The sequence below is a fragment of the Oryx dammah genome, unplaced genomic scaffold (assembly GCF_014754425.2).
Source record: "Oryx dammah isolate SB20612 unplaced genomic scaffold, SCBI_Odam_1.1 HiC_scaffold_15, whole genome shotgun sequence".
Taxonomy (NCBI): domain Eukaryota; kingdom Metazoa; phylum Chordata; class Mammalia; order Artiodactyla; family Bovidae; genus Oryx; species Oryx dammah.
In genome coordinates this window covers 37,717,154-37,734,269 of record NW_024070199.1, presented here as the reverse complement: position 1 = coordinate 37,734,269, position 17,116 = coordinate 37,717,154, and the positions used below count along the sequence as shown (strand labels likewise).

The following is a 17,116-nucleotide window of genomic DNA, read 5'->3' as shown; positions in this document are numbered from 1 at the left end:
GACTATCTCCATGTACTTGTTCTCAGGAGTAGAAATACTAAGGAACTGATAGAGCAAAGAAACAAGTAACTGATAGAGCAAAGAAACTGATAGAGCGAAGAAACTGATAGAGCAAAGAAACTCTTGTGTCATCTTGCCCCGTGTGATTCCTACATCCCTTTGACCACATTGCTCTCTGCCCCAAATCTCTTCCCTCTTTTGCTTCCTCAAAGGTGGCTTGTGAATTACATCAGCACCTGACTGTGAAGCCTGGTGGCTGGAACTCAACTCACAATCATCTGGGACCCAGAGATGTACAGCCTTCACCTGAGTTTCTGTCCTTTTTCTCCAACTGATTCTTAAAGCAAAGTCCCTAAAAAAACATAAGGGCGATCATAATTCTCTCAAGGCCTTTGAATCTCCAAGGTGTATTTGGAGTATCAAAGAAAGAACACATTCCCCTGCATCCAGGCTAGTCTCAGACCTCAGCCTCCCTCAGCCAGTGGTTCCCTGAGGAAACATAAGGCACTTATCAAGTTGCCAGAAGGCTGAGAAGAGCCTGCTTCTCACTGTGAATGCAGGTTCATGTTATCCAGTCACCCAAAGGTCTGTGTTGTCTGAATGAGGAGCAGGAGCTCTGGGGATTCTGAGTTGGGAGTGAGTCAGTCACCACCTGCACGACTGCCTCCTGGGGTCACTACAGCTGGGGCTCCCCCACTGTGCCTAAAACCCAGAAGAAACAGCCTGCAGTATTGCTTTCCTGCTGCTACAAGAAGGCAGGTCTGCTGATAAAATCAGAACCAGACTTGAGGAGCAACAGGAAAGGAACTTCGACTCTGGTGCCTGCAGATATCTCTGAGCTTCACAACAGTGGAGGCAGTGGAGTTTTCTCTCATCTTTCCCTTCCTGGAAGTCCCCTAGTCTGAGAACCAGAGTTCCTGGGTTCCAAGTCTTCACTAACTTACCTGCAGCTTTAGAGTGAGTCATATAACCCAGGGTTCAGTTTTCCACCTCTTGGATGAGGGATACTGGACTTGCTCCAGAACACTTGTTCCAGACTGAAGCTCAGTGCCAACAGGGGACAAGAGGCTAAGAGGTGCATTTTGCTGAGGATGCTGAGGCTGCCTCTGTTGGGCAGGGGGATGCAACTGTTTGGTGTTGTTCATGGGTCCTGGGCTCAGGACTGGGAGTGGTAGATCACTTGGCACACAGCTTCTGTGAGACCAAGGACCTTAGAGGCCTTGCCCCCTGCAACTTACCATCATTTGGGTTCTGTGGGATGAGATCAGATAGTTATAAGTCAGAAGTTACCAATGGGGAAGCTTGTAGAATCCTCAGCAGAACCCAAATTAGGCTACTGAATCTTCTGTCCTAAAAAACTCTGGGAACAAGATATGCCAGGACTCTTAGACAAATTTTGTATTATTTTAAATACTATTTAAAGTAGGTCATCTTGTGGATGACCTGTCATTTGCTCTCTGGCTTGATACCCACAGTTAGAGTGGAATCCAATGGCTCCTGCGGGAGGCTGTCCATCTCCCCATGACTCATTAGCAGTGAGTACAGCTCTATCCTCTGCAAATCTCGAGCAGTAATTAAAGCAGGAAGGATGCGACCTCCAAGTTTAACAGGAAGACTCATGTTGGTCTGGTCCTCAGGTAGGCACTATTCTTTTCCCAGTCCTCCTTCCTTCCTTCCTGGCTCCTGTGCAAGCTGCCAACCTCCTGGTTATTGAGTTGTGAGTTCCTCCTCTCTTCTCTGGCAAATATCCATGCAGTCTCACTTGTGGCTTCCTCTCTACCCAGGCCCTATCCTTCACCTGCAGATAACGATAAAGAAGGGAAAATCATGGAGGGGTCTGCCCAGATCATTCTTTCTAAAAATGCCTGCATTCCTTCTCCTTCCAAACCCTGTCCTGAATCATCAAAATCTCCAACTAGATGACTCAGTAGCTTAGCAGGGGAGTGGTGATGCAGATAGGGTTGGATGTAAGGTTGTCAGGTATGGAGGGGATGGTTTTCAGATGATAAGAGAAGAGTTGGTGTAAGGAGCATGTGGTCTTCCAACAACTCACTCATCAGGGACCTGCCTGAAACTGCTATCTTGGGTGCCTCAGGGTATCACTAAAGCAGAAACTTCATTCTATAAACTTCTCACTACAAAACTATTTCAAACATAACTAATATACGAAAGAAGAGTGTCATGAACCCTACATTTCATCATTCGGCATCAATAACTACAAAACTAACCTCTTAGTCCCACAGGTTGTCATAGACAGGAGATTAAGCAACATCAAAGTGGTGGCCAATAGAGTTCCCGGGAAAGACATTCTTGACTTACATCAGGTCTTTCTCTTCTTGCTATGTTCTCTTTTGTGGTGGGGAAAAGGAAGGAGGAAGAGGGAGAATAACAGAGAAAAAGAGGGAGAGGATAATCCTATCATGAGGGACTACCATCAAAACCCCATGTCAACCAGGGTACCTCGCAAAGGTCCTACTTCCTAATACCATCACATTGGGAGTCAAGGGTGGATACAATTCAATCCATAGTAGCTATGCATATCTGTTTTTAAATCAGGACAGACCCTCATTTCATTCTCTCTTTTACTCATTCATTTTTCTTGAAGTGTTGTTTAGACTAGATGAACATTTCACAAAATATACATAATGAGTATTTGGGGTAAAATGATATGATATGAAAAAAATGCTCTTTTGTTCTCCATAAAATTAACATCTAATATCCAGTCCATGTACAAATTTCCCTGATTCTCCAAACGCAATTTTCACAGTTTATTGAAAGAATGTAGTCATATTTTCACTTGGTTGTTCTCCTTTAAGACTAAATAGCTGCTCCTCTCCCAATTTTAATGCCATTTATTTGTTCAGAAACTGGGTGGAAGCAGGGTGGTTTGTCTTTTTTTTTTTTAATACTTTATTTATTTATTTTTAATTTATTTTTTATTTTACTTTACAATTCTGTATTGGTTTTGCCACACATTGACATGAATCCACCACGGGTGTACATGCGTTCCCAAACATGAACCCCCCTCCCACCCCCCTCCCCACAACATCTCTCTGGGTCATCCCCGCGTACCAGCCCCAAGCGTGCCATATCCTGCATCGGACATAGACTGGCAATTAGATTCTTACATGATATTATACATGTTTCAATGCCATTCTCCCAAATCATCTCACCCTCTCCCTCTTCCACTGAGTCCAAAAGTCCACTATACACATCTGTGTCTTTTTTGCTGTCCTGCATACAGGGTCATCATTGCCATCTTTCTAAATTCCATATATATGTGTTAGTATACTGTATTGGTGTTTTTCTTTCTGGCTTACTTCACTCTGTATAATTGACTCCAGTTTCATCCATCTCATCAGAACTGATTCAAATGTATTCTTTTTAATGGCTGAGTAATACTCCATTGTGTATATGTACCACAGCTTTCTTATCCATTCATCTGTTGATGGACATCTAGGTTGTTTCCATGTCCTGGCTATTATAAACAGTGCTGCGATGAACATTGGGGTACATGTGTCTCTTTCAATTCTGGTTTCCTCAGTGTGTATGCCCAGCAGTGGGGTTGCTGGGTAATAAGGCAGTTCTATTTGCAATTTTTTTTTGTCTTACAGAATGTCCCACTATTGGTTTAGAGCAGGAGTCCATAATACCAGCACAGTGGGTCAGGACCAGTAGCAGTCCTTGGTCTATTAGCAACCAGACCTCCACAGCAGGAGGTGAGCTGCAGGCCAGTGAGTGAGGCTTCGTCTGTATTATCGCTGCTCCCCTACACTCTCTCATCACCCCCAGAAGGGACAGTCTAGCTTGTTTTCCTGGAACTGTTTGCAGTTATATAACATATGCTTAATAGAAAAAAAAAAATAGCATAAATGTTGATGATTATTTTCCTACTCAGTGCTCAGAATGGTGAGTTGGTGCCGTAACAATCTATCAGAGTGCAAATTAGATGTTGCCTACTAACATTTGGACACATTCGGCGAGCTTAAAATTAAATATTAAAAAACTAAGATCATGGGATCCAGCCCCATCCTTCATGGCGAATAGAAGGAAAAAGGTGGGAGCACTGACAGATTTCTTCATCTTAGCCTCTAAAACCACTGTGGATGGTGTCTGCAGCCATGAAATCAGAGGACGTTTGCTTCTTGGCAGGAAAGCTATGAGAAAAATAGTAAAGTGTGCTGAGAAGCAGAAACATCATTCTGCCCAACAAACCGGTAGATGTTTGGCCTTTTCATTTGGATTCCTCAACTTTCTCTCCAGTCCCCATTTGACTTTGAAGTGCCTTAGCTTTCTGGTTCTTCACGATCCCCAAGATTATTTTGTGGATTTCTTTACACAGTCCTGAAATCAGCCATCTCTTTAAGAATCCAAGCATCATCTGATGGGAAAAGTATTTAGAAGAGTCACTGTTATCAAGTTGTTACTCCTTCTAGTCTTTACAGTATTAGAGGAGAAAGTACACATTTTCCTTAAAAAACAAAATAAAAATGAATATAATTAGTTGGTTCAAACTTATGCTTTCAGTTCAAGATTTAAGACAGCAGGGTTTGAATTAAACTTCTTTATGTTATATGTGAACCTCTTTTTCTAGCCATTGAAAGGCTTACTTCAGAACATTAGTTTTAATTATTGTCTTGCTTTTACCTGTTAAGATGCATATGATTCTGTCACAATAACAGAAGTTATGAGGAACAATAAGTTGTTGAATATAGTTTCAGAATTCTTTCCTGTTTTTCTTTGGTTTTGTTCTGGATGGGCAGTATTTTTGTTTTTTGTTAGAAGATATTCGACTCTGAATGTAGTCATAATTATGAATTTTTTCCCATTATATGTTAGTTTTTTTGCCTCTTTTTTTAAATTTTATTTTTACTTTATTTTACTTTTCAATACTGTATTGGATTTGTCATACATTGACATGAATACACCACGGGTGTATACAAGCTCCCAATCCTGAATCCCCCTCCTACCTCCCACCCCATATCATCTCTCTGGATCATCTTCATGCACCAGCCCCATGCATCCTGTATCCTGCATCAAACATAGACTGGCACTTCATTTCTTACACGACAGTATACATGTTTCAATGCCATTCTCCCAAATCATCCCACCCTCTCCCTCTCCCTCAGAGTTCAAAAGTCCGTTCTATACATCTGTGTCTCTTTTGCTGTCTTGCATAAAGGGTCATCATTACCATCTTTCTAAATTCCATATATATGTGTCAGTATACTGTATTCGTGTTTTTCTTTCTGGCTTACTTCACTCTGTATAATCGGCTCCAGTTTCATCCATCTCATTAGAACTGATTCAAATGTATTCTTTTTAATGGCTGAGTAATACTCCATTGTGTAATTATGAATTTTAAAGACACTTAAGTAATGTGTTGTTATGGGCAGCTAGTCATCAATTTGATGCAATTAGATTTATCAGTCTCTTTGTTCTCAATTTGTTCAGTTCAGTTCAGTTCTTTCAGGCGTGTCCACCTCTTTGGAACGCCCTGGACTACAGCATGCCAGGCTTTCCTATCCATCACCAACTCCCGGAGCTTACTCAAGTTCATGTGCATCGACTTGGTGAGGCCACCGAACCATCTCATCCTGTCTTCCCCTTCTCTTCCTGCCTTCAATCTTTCCTAACCTCACGGTCTTTTTCAATGAGTCAGTTCTTCCCATCAAGTGGGCAAATAATTGGAGCTTCAGCTTCACCATCAATCCTTCCAGTGAATATTCAGGACTGATTTTATTTAGCATGGACTGGTTTGATCTCCTTGCAGTTCAAGGGACTCTCAAGAGTCTTCTCCAACTCCATAGTTCAAAGTGCATATATGTGTGTAATTTGTCAGTGACATCATATTCCCCCTATTGGGATATAACCACCAGAACTGAATCTAAACAACATGCAAAAATTAGCATTAAGTCACAGTGCCCCATGTAAACACACCTGGCAAAAGGAGAGGCTCCTGTTGTATTCAAGGGACAGGCATGGATAGATCTCTTGCAGGAATAGGCCTTGGGAGTCCTGGATGAGTCATTAAACATGATTGTCTTTACTTTTGCTGCCACAGTAGTTTTGCCCTCTTTGACTGGGAAGACACTTCAAAATTAATTTTTTGTATGTTTAGTTTGGCAGACAAAATGTTTCATGATAGACTCTATGGGGAAATTATATTAGAAATATATCCATTTATCTTCAGCAGTTAAATTTTGTTGGTTTGTATGTCCCTGATGATCTTTCTTTATAAATAGAAAGGAAACACACATGTTCAGTGTGCATTCAGTCTCCTTTTAAATCAACCGATACGAATTAAATTCCTCTCTGTCCCCACTGTACTCTCAACTCTAGGCGAGAAATAAAAACCTGCAGAGACTGAAGGCTGATTACAGCACATCGCTGTGAAGATTTCAGTCCCACTGTACTCTTTCGGGGAAAAAAAAATTAGTTGCTAATATTAAAATCAGTAGATTGTACATAAATATCCAAACTTCTGATTCACTTGAAAACATGGCCAACTGGCCTGCTTTCCAGCATGGGTGATGTGGAGGAAAGGCTGCTCCCAGTGGTAAGGCCTGTGTGGCCCAGGGTTCAACATGGCCACCTCGTCCTCATATCATATCTCCTGCCTCCAGAGGCCATGACTTTGTGAGAACTAGACTGCTAGCTCTCTTAAGATAAAGACTACTTTTGTTTTCATCAGCTTTGATTTTGAAGCCTTTAACCCATAACTTAGCACAGAGTTCTTCCTTGTACAGTTGTTGGATGATATAAAGTATCTTGTGGACGCATATGGCATTTCTTCCAATACTGAAACCATGAAATTGAAGTACTGCTCTGCCCTAAATCTTTGATGCAGACTGGCATCATAGATGCCCCTGATGTCTGCCATTAAACCCACTACCTAAAGCCAGTTGTATGTCCCTGGGCTGTCCCTGAAGTCTTCACTTTGCCATTTGACAACTTATCCTCCTAGCAATCTCCTCTCCAATGAAGACAGCAATGCATATCTCATGAAGTAGTTAGGAAAATGGCATGAAACCATGAATGTCGAGCATGGCCCCTAGTATCCATTTTCATGATGTTTTTAGCAGTTTTTTTTTTTTCCATGTAGGCAAGGTTCTCTGTCTTCTTAGATGTCCATGGAGATCAGTTTGATTTTCCAGCCAAACTTCAAGGAAAAGATTACAGTTCAATTCTCTGTATTCTGAGAAGCTTCAAAATCCACTTGCCAAGGACACTAATGAAGGTAAAGATTTTATCGAGACCTTTGTGTTTTTTCAAACCTATTAGTGGCCTAAAGGGGAAAACTAGGGCATATCAGAGCATATATAACTAGGGGCTCCTGGTCACCACTATATGCTAAGAACCTGAACTTCCCTGAGTACTTGGAGCCAGGAAAGAAACATGAAGTGGCTTGTGCTCATTGGGCTGGTGACCTTCTCAGATTGCAGAGTCCTTTAAGTATGTAGACTGTAAGCTACATCATATTTCTTTCTGTGATTTTTCTTTTCATTTGATTATTCTTCTGCTCATCAGGTTTAGAATGGAATGGAATATTTCCCTTACAATATTAAAGTTCAACCCTTATTTATTGATAAGTACCTTGCTATAGGAATGATGGGATCCAAGGATCTTGGTGTAGATTTGCATAGCTGCACAACTCTGGGGTCCAGTCATGTCATGACCTATTGAAATTGGAACTCCTTGCAATTGTTCAGTGCACAGTCAATGCAGATGTAGGTGTGGTCCTATGGAATAGCACTTTTCCACTTTTTATTTAGCATGTCCTCTTTGTTCCCTCTCTACTTCAGTGTGTATATGTCTACGTCTGCATCTCTGTATCACTAACATTTATCTCTCCATCCCTTTGGAAGTCTCTGTGAGTGTATTTCTCTCTGTGGTGTTTTCTTTTAATTTTCTACATTTCCTGAATTTGTTCCCTATCTCTTGGATTCTTCTTTCAACTCTCTCTTCTCTTTCAACTTGGAGAAAGATTGGGAGAGCTACTTATTCACTGTTTTATATGCGATGAGCAGTGTGACCACATCCAATTCACAAGCCTCTTGCGTTTCAAATTCCTCCCTTGTAAAAGAGGATAGGAATCCCCCTTCCACCTCCTTTTCTGAGCATCTATGAGAAGGGTACAGTGGGGGTGGCAACAGAAGTGCTAGTGGCTGTCATTGTTGAGACTTCCTATTTATCAGGCACCTTATATCCATCACTTCACTTATCCCAAAGATATTCTATTTGGAGGGTTTGAATTGTTACATTCCACCATTTTACCAAAAGGGAGACTGAGACACTGCATGGTTATATGGCTTGCCCAACATTACAGAACAGAAGCTTTGTTCAAACCTATGTCTTTACCATGGAATATGCATAAAACTTATAATAAGGTGACTCATAATAATGATTGGAAAATACACAGTGCCATTATAATGACAGTTATACCTTAACACTGATAGCTAAATGTAGCATCTTCATTTTCTTTGTCAAATGTTCAGTGAAAGAATACCTCTAAGGAAAGTGAAGACCATGAGAAATAACTTCAGTGAAAAAAAAATGCTGAACAATTTGCTCAAGAAACATGCTTACAGACTGTCTCAGATTTCTTCTGGTGGCTCAAATATAACTATTCACACACTGAGGAACATCATGGTTGTGAGTGTTTTCGGAGGATGGTGCTCCACAGCGCCCCCTGGTGCTTTAGCCTAGCACTGGGGCTCATCTGGAGATGCCACGGGGATGTCGGGGCAACACTGGACCAAAGAGGCCCCACGCAGAGGAGAAGGCACTATCATCCTCAACTCTTTTCTGGTGACTGGGCCCAGAAATTACCAGGTGGCAGGTAAACATCCACTTCTGTGTCAAAGATGTGTCGTTAGCATGAGGGAGATTGTTCCTTCTGAGCAGAAGGCAATGACAACCCACTACAGTACCCTTGCCTGGCAAAACCCAAGGACGGAGAGGCCTGGTAAGCTGCAGTCCATGGGGTCCCTAAGATTTGGACATGACTGAGCGACTTCACTTTCACTTTTCACTTTCCTGAATTGGAGAAGGAAATTGCAACCCACTCCAGTATTCTTGCCTGGAGAATCCAGGGACGGTGGAGCCTGGTGGGCTGCTGTCTATGGGGCTGCACAGAATGGGACACGACTGAATCAACTTAGCAGCAGCAGCAGCAGTTCCTTCTGAACTAAGGTAGTCAACTAGTTACAGATGAAAAGTGAACCATCTCTGATCAGAAGGTAGAACCAACTGCAAAGCAATTGTGAATAACAAGGCAGACAAATTCAGTTTCCACAGATGCAAGAGCCATAGCAGTAAAAAGTTACTGAACCCGTATCCATGTAAGGCCATCAGAATCTAACACAGTGCTTACTGTTTTTAGATTAGAAAAAGGGCTTATTTTGTCTTCAAGAATGCCCATGCCAGCCTGAGAGATAGGCAAAGAGTAAATACATGTCAAATGAAAAGGTCACTTGTGTGGTGTTGATTGGATGTGGTCTGAGTTTAGAGGGAGTGGCTGGGGTTGATAAAGAAACCTCCTCGAAAAGAGGGTGCTAAGGCTGGGTTTGAAGAGACTACAGAGTTTATCAAATGAATGAACCAGGACTTCCCTGGATGTCCAACGTGTCTGGAGGCCGAGTGGTTATGCCTCTGTGCTTTGAATGCAGGTGATACCACTTCAATGCCTGGTCATAGAATCAATATCCTGCATACAATGTAGCACAGGAAAAAAATATCAAATGCAAGCACCTCCATGATCAAAGTCTGTGAGATGTACAGTGGTTAGAAAGTGATCTCAAGAGATATGTGACACCCAGAGAGAGGCAGCAGTGTAGGAATAGAGGGTAGCCAGTTCTGCACTAACCCACTCCCTTCTTCTCCCTGTAGATGCTCTATTTTGGTAAAGTCACCATTGGAACACCCCCTCAGGAATTCCAGGTTATCTTTGACACAGGCTCGTCTGACCTGTGGCTGACTTACCTCTTTTGCCCCAGTCCAGTCTATTGTTGAGCACAGACACCCCCTACCCAGGCCTTCACTTGCCCTGCCACCCTATTTCCATCCTTGGCACCTGATGACACTCATCTCTTGTATCTGCAGCTACACAAGTTAGGTTCAGACATTACAAATATTCCACCTTCCAGCCTACCCAAAAGACCTTCTGAATCGCCTATGGATCTGGGAGCATGAAGGGATTTCTTGCTTATGACACCATTTGGGTAACGTGTAAACAGAAGCTGAATCAGGACTGGCTATGTTGTGATCCCTGCTTGCTAAACAATGCAGGGCCATCTGGCAGGACCCTTCCTAGCCTAACTCCTATAGATATTGGCCATATTACCCACAGGATCCTGTCCCTGGGGAGGCAGTGCCTGTGGTGTCACATGAGCAAACGGATTAGCTAACCCAGTGAGTGGGTTGAGGTTTGGACTTGCAGCCTCTTCTGCCCATGAGCAGTTCAAGGCTCATTTTTCTGGGAACGAGAAGAGGGGGAAAAAGCACCCACTTTTATACTCACAGACTATTCCAGGCACTTTCAGGTAATAATTGGTTTAATTCTGCAGCGACCCCACACAGCAGGTGGTCTGATTAGCTCATGAAACATATGAGGAAACTGAGGTGCAGACAGCAAGGGCCTTGCTGAGGTCACACATGTGGTAAACAGTGGAGCTGGGTTGGCTTTTCAGGACTGAAATTGCTGTAAGGTGTTTAGGGACAGGATAAAACTGATCTGGGGACCCTGGGGGCAGTCAAGGGCTTCAGGTATCCATAGTGGGACACTGGAGGCCAGAGATGTCAAGGGACCTGATAAATGAGTTCTCACTCTAGGGTACCTTTGAGAGTCTAATAAAACCTATGGCCTGCTTCCCCAAAGTACTTGAGTAGTTCCCCTCTCTCTCTTTCTCTCTCATACACACTCATCCAAATACACACTTATCCCCAAAAGTGAATTTCCCAGGCAGTAGTTTCATAAATCCCTGCAAGCAAGACTGTGTTTTTGGCTCCTGCCTTCCTGGACAGATGCAAAATCCACAGTACAGAGAGTTCAGTCCATTCCTGTCATTAGGTCATAGTGATGCCAGAGAAGGCTACCTTGCTCTCGACTCATTTTGTCCACAATGGGGCACCAATGGGTCCTGGCCTGGCTAGATTGCTGGACCTATACAGAAGACACAAGGCCAATTTGACTCACTCAGGTGGTGTTTCTCAGAGGGGCAGATGTTTTAAAATTCACAGCCTCTCACAGATGGAACCCAAATTCCCCTCCCCAGCTTGGTCTAACCACCTGAGGTCCACCAAAGACACAGCCCAGCCTCAATTCTTTTTTGAGGATTTAATGGCAATGCACCCTAGCCCAGTCCTAGCCCCACTTCAGGTATTTGTAAGTGGGAACACTCTTCTTTCCAGCAGATTGGGGACCTTGTAAATACTGACCAGCCATTCGGTCTAAGCATTGTGGAATATGGGTGTGAGTGTGCACCTTTTGATGGCATCTTGGGCTTGAACTACACCAACATATCTGTCTTTGGAGCTATCCCAATCTTTGACAACCTGAAGAATCAAGGTGCCATTTCTGAGCCTGTTTTTGCCTTCTACTTGAGGAAGTAAGTCTGAGATGGACAATCCCTTTCTCCAAATTAACTACAAGATGCTTTCAGGTGCACGAAAATTATAGAACACTTTATAAAAACGAATCCTGAGAGATAATCTAACCCAGGATAAATATAGCCCAGGGCTGTACCTGGCTTTACCACTGGCTTTTATAAATAGTGTTTTATTGGAACACAACCCTGCTGCTGGGCTCAAAACCAGTAACTTGGTGTAAGGAGTTGAGTGAGGCGGAAGACTAATGGAAGGCAACAGGAAACAATTTGGAGAAAAGAGCAATATGATTTGCTTGTGAATTTGCTTGTGAATAAGGAAGGAAGGAGAAGGATGGTGGATATCTTTCCTTCCTCATTAGCATTCTACTGGAAGACCAGGACCAGCTACCCAATTTGCAGGAGCCAGTGAAAAATGAAAGTGTGGGACACCAAACAAACATGTGGGACCCCTTGTTCAAGAAATATGAGGCATTTTAAGACAGGGAGAGCAGAGGTGGGGTCCCTTCTGAGTGTGGGGCCCTTTGAACAGTAGAGGTCACAGGCCAGTGGTGCTAACTCTCAGTGACCTGAACCCACACCCTTAGAACTCCCAGGCTTTGATTTTCCTGAAAAATGACAGCTGGACAAAGAGAAACCCATTATGCTTCAGCACCATGTCCTCTGAGTGTCTCTGAGCACTCAGGTAGAGGGAGGTAGGGCATCTTCAGAAGATATAATGGGTGGAGCCCAGCTAGGTGACTCAGCTTCTAATCTTCTCTGGGCCACTCCTTAGCCAGTAACCAACCTCAGTCTGGATCTCAATCGCTCCTAGCCTCTATTTCTGCATCTGTACATGGGGACATTAGTAGCTCCTTGATGGGTGGACAAGTGCAGCTCTCAGTCAGTGCTGTTGCTACTGTCCTCCAAGGATTCCCCCCACTTCTCTCTACACATGCAGAGTGAAAGGCAGTGTGGTGATATTTTGGTGAGGTGGATAAATCCTACTGCCTGGGAGCACTCAGCTGGGTACCATTTATCCACGCGGGCAACTGGAGTGTACACATGGACCTGTAAGCCTCTCCCTCTGAGGGTCAGCCCAAGTGACGCTCCCACTACTGTACATGGACACAGGCAGACACACACAAATCCATTTTCAAACAGTCACACAGACATACACACCACCCACAATGACACAGACAGACACACAGACACATGGAAACACACAAGCAAAAGCATATAAACATACACAGAGACACATATAAACATGCATAGCTAGTCAGAGACACACAGGCACTCACAGAGACAGATACAAACACATGTATAAACAAATACACAGGCAGATAGATATACAAACAACCAGTGGCTTCATAATCCCCAGGCCTTCAGACCAGGGTTCTGACAGGGTACTAAAGGGGTCCGGAGACGTCTGTGCAGCTGGAGGAGGATGGCACCCACTGCCCTGTGAGGAGTGGAGAATAGTTAGATGACTCTACAGTGTGGTGAGCAGAGGATTAAGGATAATTTCTCTAGCCTGAAGAGAGGTATAAGATGACCAACTCTCCGGGGCTACTTGGGACCAAGGAAGTTCTCAGTACAGATAAATGTCAGTTTAAAAACAGGGAAAGTCCTGAGCAAATGGGGAGAACTGGTCTCCTAAGGGAGCAATGACTGAGAAGTGTAGAGTCATTTACTGAAGTCTTAACATGTGAAAGCAACTAGTATAAAAGATACCCCATGTTCATGGGCACACAGTGGGGCAGGGGCTATAATAGAGAAGCAGGAAGGTGGGATCCAGGAGTAACCTGAGGACAAGAGGCAAAATTCAAAGAATTCTCTGATACCCTCAGAAAAAAGCTGACCCATCCTTTCTGTGGGCTAGTCATGTATTTCCTGGCCAGGATCTCTGGGTCTGAGCTGGTTGTAGGAGCAGTGCTGGGAGACACCCTCTCCCAGAGGAGACCATCTCTCCCACCACTATGAGAATCTGCTGCCTTCCTGAATCTCCATCTTCACTCTGCGATTGACCTGTTATATGTTCCCCACCAGAAACAGCTCTCTGGATGTTTCTCATTCATTATTTTCACAGTCTTCATTCACTCATGAAACAGACAAGCCTTGTGCATCCACTGTGTGCCAGGCACTTTAGGGAGGCAATGAGAATAAAACTTGCCCTCACATCTAAGAAAGCAGATGCACAGGAAATGAGACACACACATAGTGAATTGTGACTTTGGTACATGCTAGACATGAGGAAGTGTCTACAGAGACTGTCAAGAAAGGAGACTGATAAACACCGGGGGAAAGACTTCCTTGAAGCCATGACAATTAAGCTAGAATCTGGAAGATGAGAAGAAATTTGCTAGTCAAAGAGGAGGGGCCTCCTCTAGGAAGGAAAACCAGCTTGTGTCAAGGTGCAAAAGAGCCTGGTGTATTCAAGTACTGCATTCAAGAATGTCAAGGAAGGTGCCATGTTGGGAGCAAAGGGAAAGAGGGCAAGAGACAAAGGGCTGTTTAGAAGACAGTCAGGAAGGGAGCAGCTCTGGGGAGACTCAGAGTGACCTTGATGCCTGCTTTGTCACACTGTCTCTCAGCATCTCCATGAAAAGAAAGGCTATTGCTTGTTCTGGCGGCTGCAAGGCCTTTGTGGATACCAGGACATCACTAATCCTTGGCCCAAGAAGATTGGTCAATAACACCCTGAAGCTCATTAGCACCACGCCAAGGGGTTCCGAGGTGAAGGGTCATGCCCCAGGCTCACTCCCAGTCTCCACACACAAGAAGCATCTCCAAGGCCAACCTCTCTCCCTGTCTCTCTAACAGCACTACATTTCATGTTTTGTGGTCAATACCCTGTCCTCTATTATCTTCACCATCAATGGCATCAACTACCCAGTCCCAGCTCAAGCCTACATCCTCAAGGTGAGGGGAGAGCCCTGAGGGGTGGTTCTCAAATAGGAACTTGCAGGAACCCTTGGGCTGCTGCTGGGAGGAGGGTGCCCTCTGCAGGCTATTTCGCACTATTGCAGATGCTGCTGAGCGCTGGGGCTGGCCAGAGCCTCCCACAAGAGGAACCACTTTAGAGTAAAGGGCCATACGGGAGTCTGATCATCCTGAAATAAATATGGAGACACCACGCCATGCTGGCATGGTGGGAGTCACAAGAAGAGGGGAACACTTAGGTCCTCAATGTTCAAAGCACTTCACTTCAATCTTAACCTTGAGATGGATGAACATGGAAAGTCAGCTCTAGCAGTCCTTGAAATAAGTCGTGTGGCAAGGAGAATGGCTGGGGACATTCCCAGTGTGCTGTCCCCACCATAGGGATCAACAGTCTCCCTTCCTTTCTCGCAGTGTTCCTGGTTTGGATGATAAATTACATGGTCACCCTAGTTCTCGGATGCATCTTCCCATAGCTCTGGCCGGGTGCCCCCTTTGTGAGTCAGGCTACCAGACCCCTCTGTGGGGAGGCTGGATGCTAATGTGAATAAAGGGTGCACAGTGACTACTTATCCCCGGCACAGGGTGGAGGCTTCATGTCAGCTTCCTAGGGGAATTCAGAGCTGGCTGATGGGCTCAAAGAAGACTTTGAGGAAGGGAGGGAATTTCAGGAATTCTAAAACTGTAAACTCATGGAGCCATATGAAGGGTAGCTTGATTCTAGGCAAAACTGAACTGGATTCCATGCAAATGGTATCCCAAGGTGCTCTGCATTGGGGCACTGGAGACTTACTCGGGGTGATGAGGGCTACGGACTGACTGGTGGGGATAGGGAACCAGAGTACATTCCTCAACCAAGCCTGGATTGGCCAAAAAGGGTGAGTGTGGGCTGAAGGAGGCTTCCCAGAATTCCTAAGTTAAGTGTTAAAGAACGTGGGCACTGCTCTATTTAAGATGGCTAACCAACAACAAGTTACTGTGTAGCACAGGGAACTCCACTTAATTATATGACAACCTGGATGGGAGGGGTATTTTTTGGGACCAGGATACATGGATACATTGTGTTGAGTCCATTTACTGTCCACCTGAAACTCAGAATATTGTTAATCAGCTATACTCCAATACAAAATAAAGTTGTTAAATAAAGTATGGATTGTGGTGACGCTGGAGGAGAATCAGCATTCTCTGCAGAGAAAACAAGGAGGAGTCAGAAGGAAAGAAACAGGGAGAGAGGACAACTATGGACTCTCTTTTTCTTTTCTAAAATATTTATTGAAGTGTGGATAATCTTCAGTGTTGCATTAAGTTCTGCTGCACAGCAATGTGACTCAGTTATAAGCATACAGAAATATATATATTCTTTTTCTTATTCTTTTTCATGTGGTTTATGACTGGATAGTTAATATATTTCCTTATGCTCTACAGTAGGACTTTGTTCTTTATCATTCCTCTGTATCCCCACCTCCCAGTCCTCCCCTCCTCCACACCCTTTTTCATGGCAACCTCATGTCTTGGCCCTTTTTGGTTCTGGATGAGCTCTCATATGCCCTGCTAATTCTGGGAATCCAGGACACAAGACTCAGAGCAAATACAAAGATCTCTGTGACTGGACCCAAGAAATCAAAAGTCATCAATTCTCTATTTCACACCCTCTTTCATTCCCTCTTCTTTGATGGTCTTAGCCTGACAACTTTCTTCCTTAGGGCTCCTACACCTAGTGAGGGAGTCCAAGCTACCTACTCTAGGGTTTTATATCCTGAAGGCATCTCCAATAAGGAAAGAAGATTGAAGACATCAGAGTTCAAGAGTGTTCTCTGAATGACCCACCTCAGATCACAAGTACAGTCCTAGATCAGCCATCCTGGCAGAGACATGGGATCCTATGATTCTCTTTACATGGTCTTGTGGCCCTGACCCGGCAGCACACATGATTGTCAATTTCCTCCAGAACTACATGACTGAAGCTGGGGAGAGGCAGCCCCAAAGAAAGCGACTGGGAGATAGTCTAAGCCAAGGAAGAGTTTGTGATGACCCACCAACTCCACCACCTCCTCATTCAGAGGAATTATAAGGGGTAATGAAATAGACTCTCTTCATCCCATCTCAGATGAACTTATCACAGGGTTTCTCCTCCAGGAGAGTTTGGGTGAGGTACTTCATGGAGAGCTGGCTCCCTTTTGTCCCACACCCAGTCACCAGGTCTCTGCCACATATGCCTGCTCTGTCTTTTCCAGTCCTACTTGGTAAGTGATGGCCCCAGTGGATCCCTGAGCGATCCTCCTCCACCAAGGCACAGAATGCCCCTTCCTTGGTCTCCAACGCTGCATGTATCGGAAGACCCAGGGTACACAGAACATTCAGCCTTTTTGAGCTTCTCCATGGGTGGTGCTATGGACTCTTTGCTTGGAGCTGCCATGGTTAGGGACTTTTGCGGTGGAAGCATCCGTTTTTTTCCACCTGGAGGTCCTCAGTAGATGCCTCAGCTGAGACAGCAGGGGTCAGAAGTTGATTTCCTTTCATATTGACTGGGTTGATCTCCTTGTTGTATAAGGGACTCTCAAGAATCTTCTCAAGCACCACAGTTCAAAAGC

At 44.2% G+C, this 17,116-nt stretch overlaps 1 pseudogene; it reads left to right on the top strand.

Moving 5' to 3' along the window:
- Positions 1 to 7,398: 7,398 nt before the first annotated feature.
- Positions 7,399 to 14,525, top strand: LOC120874083 (annotated as a pseudogene).
- The last annotated feature ends 2,591 nt before the right edge of the window (positions 14,526 to 17,116 follow it).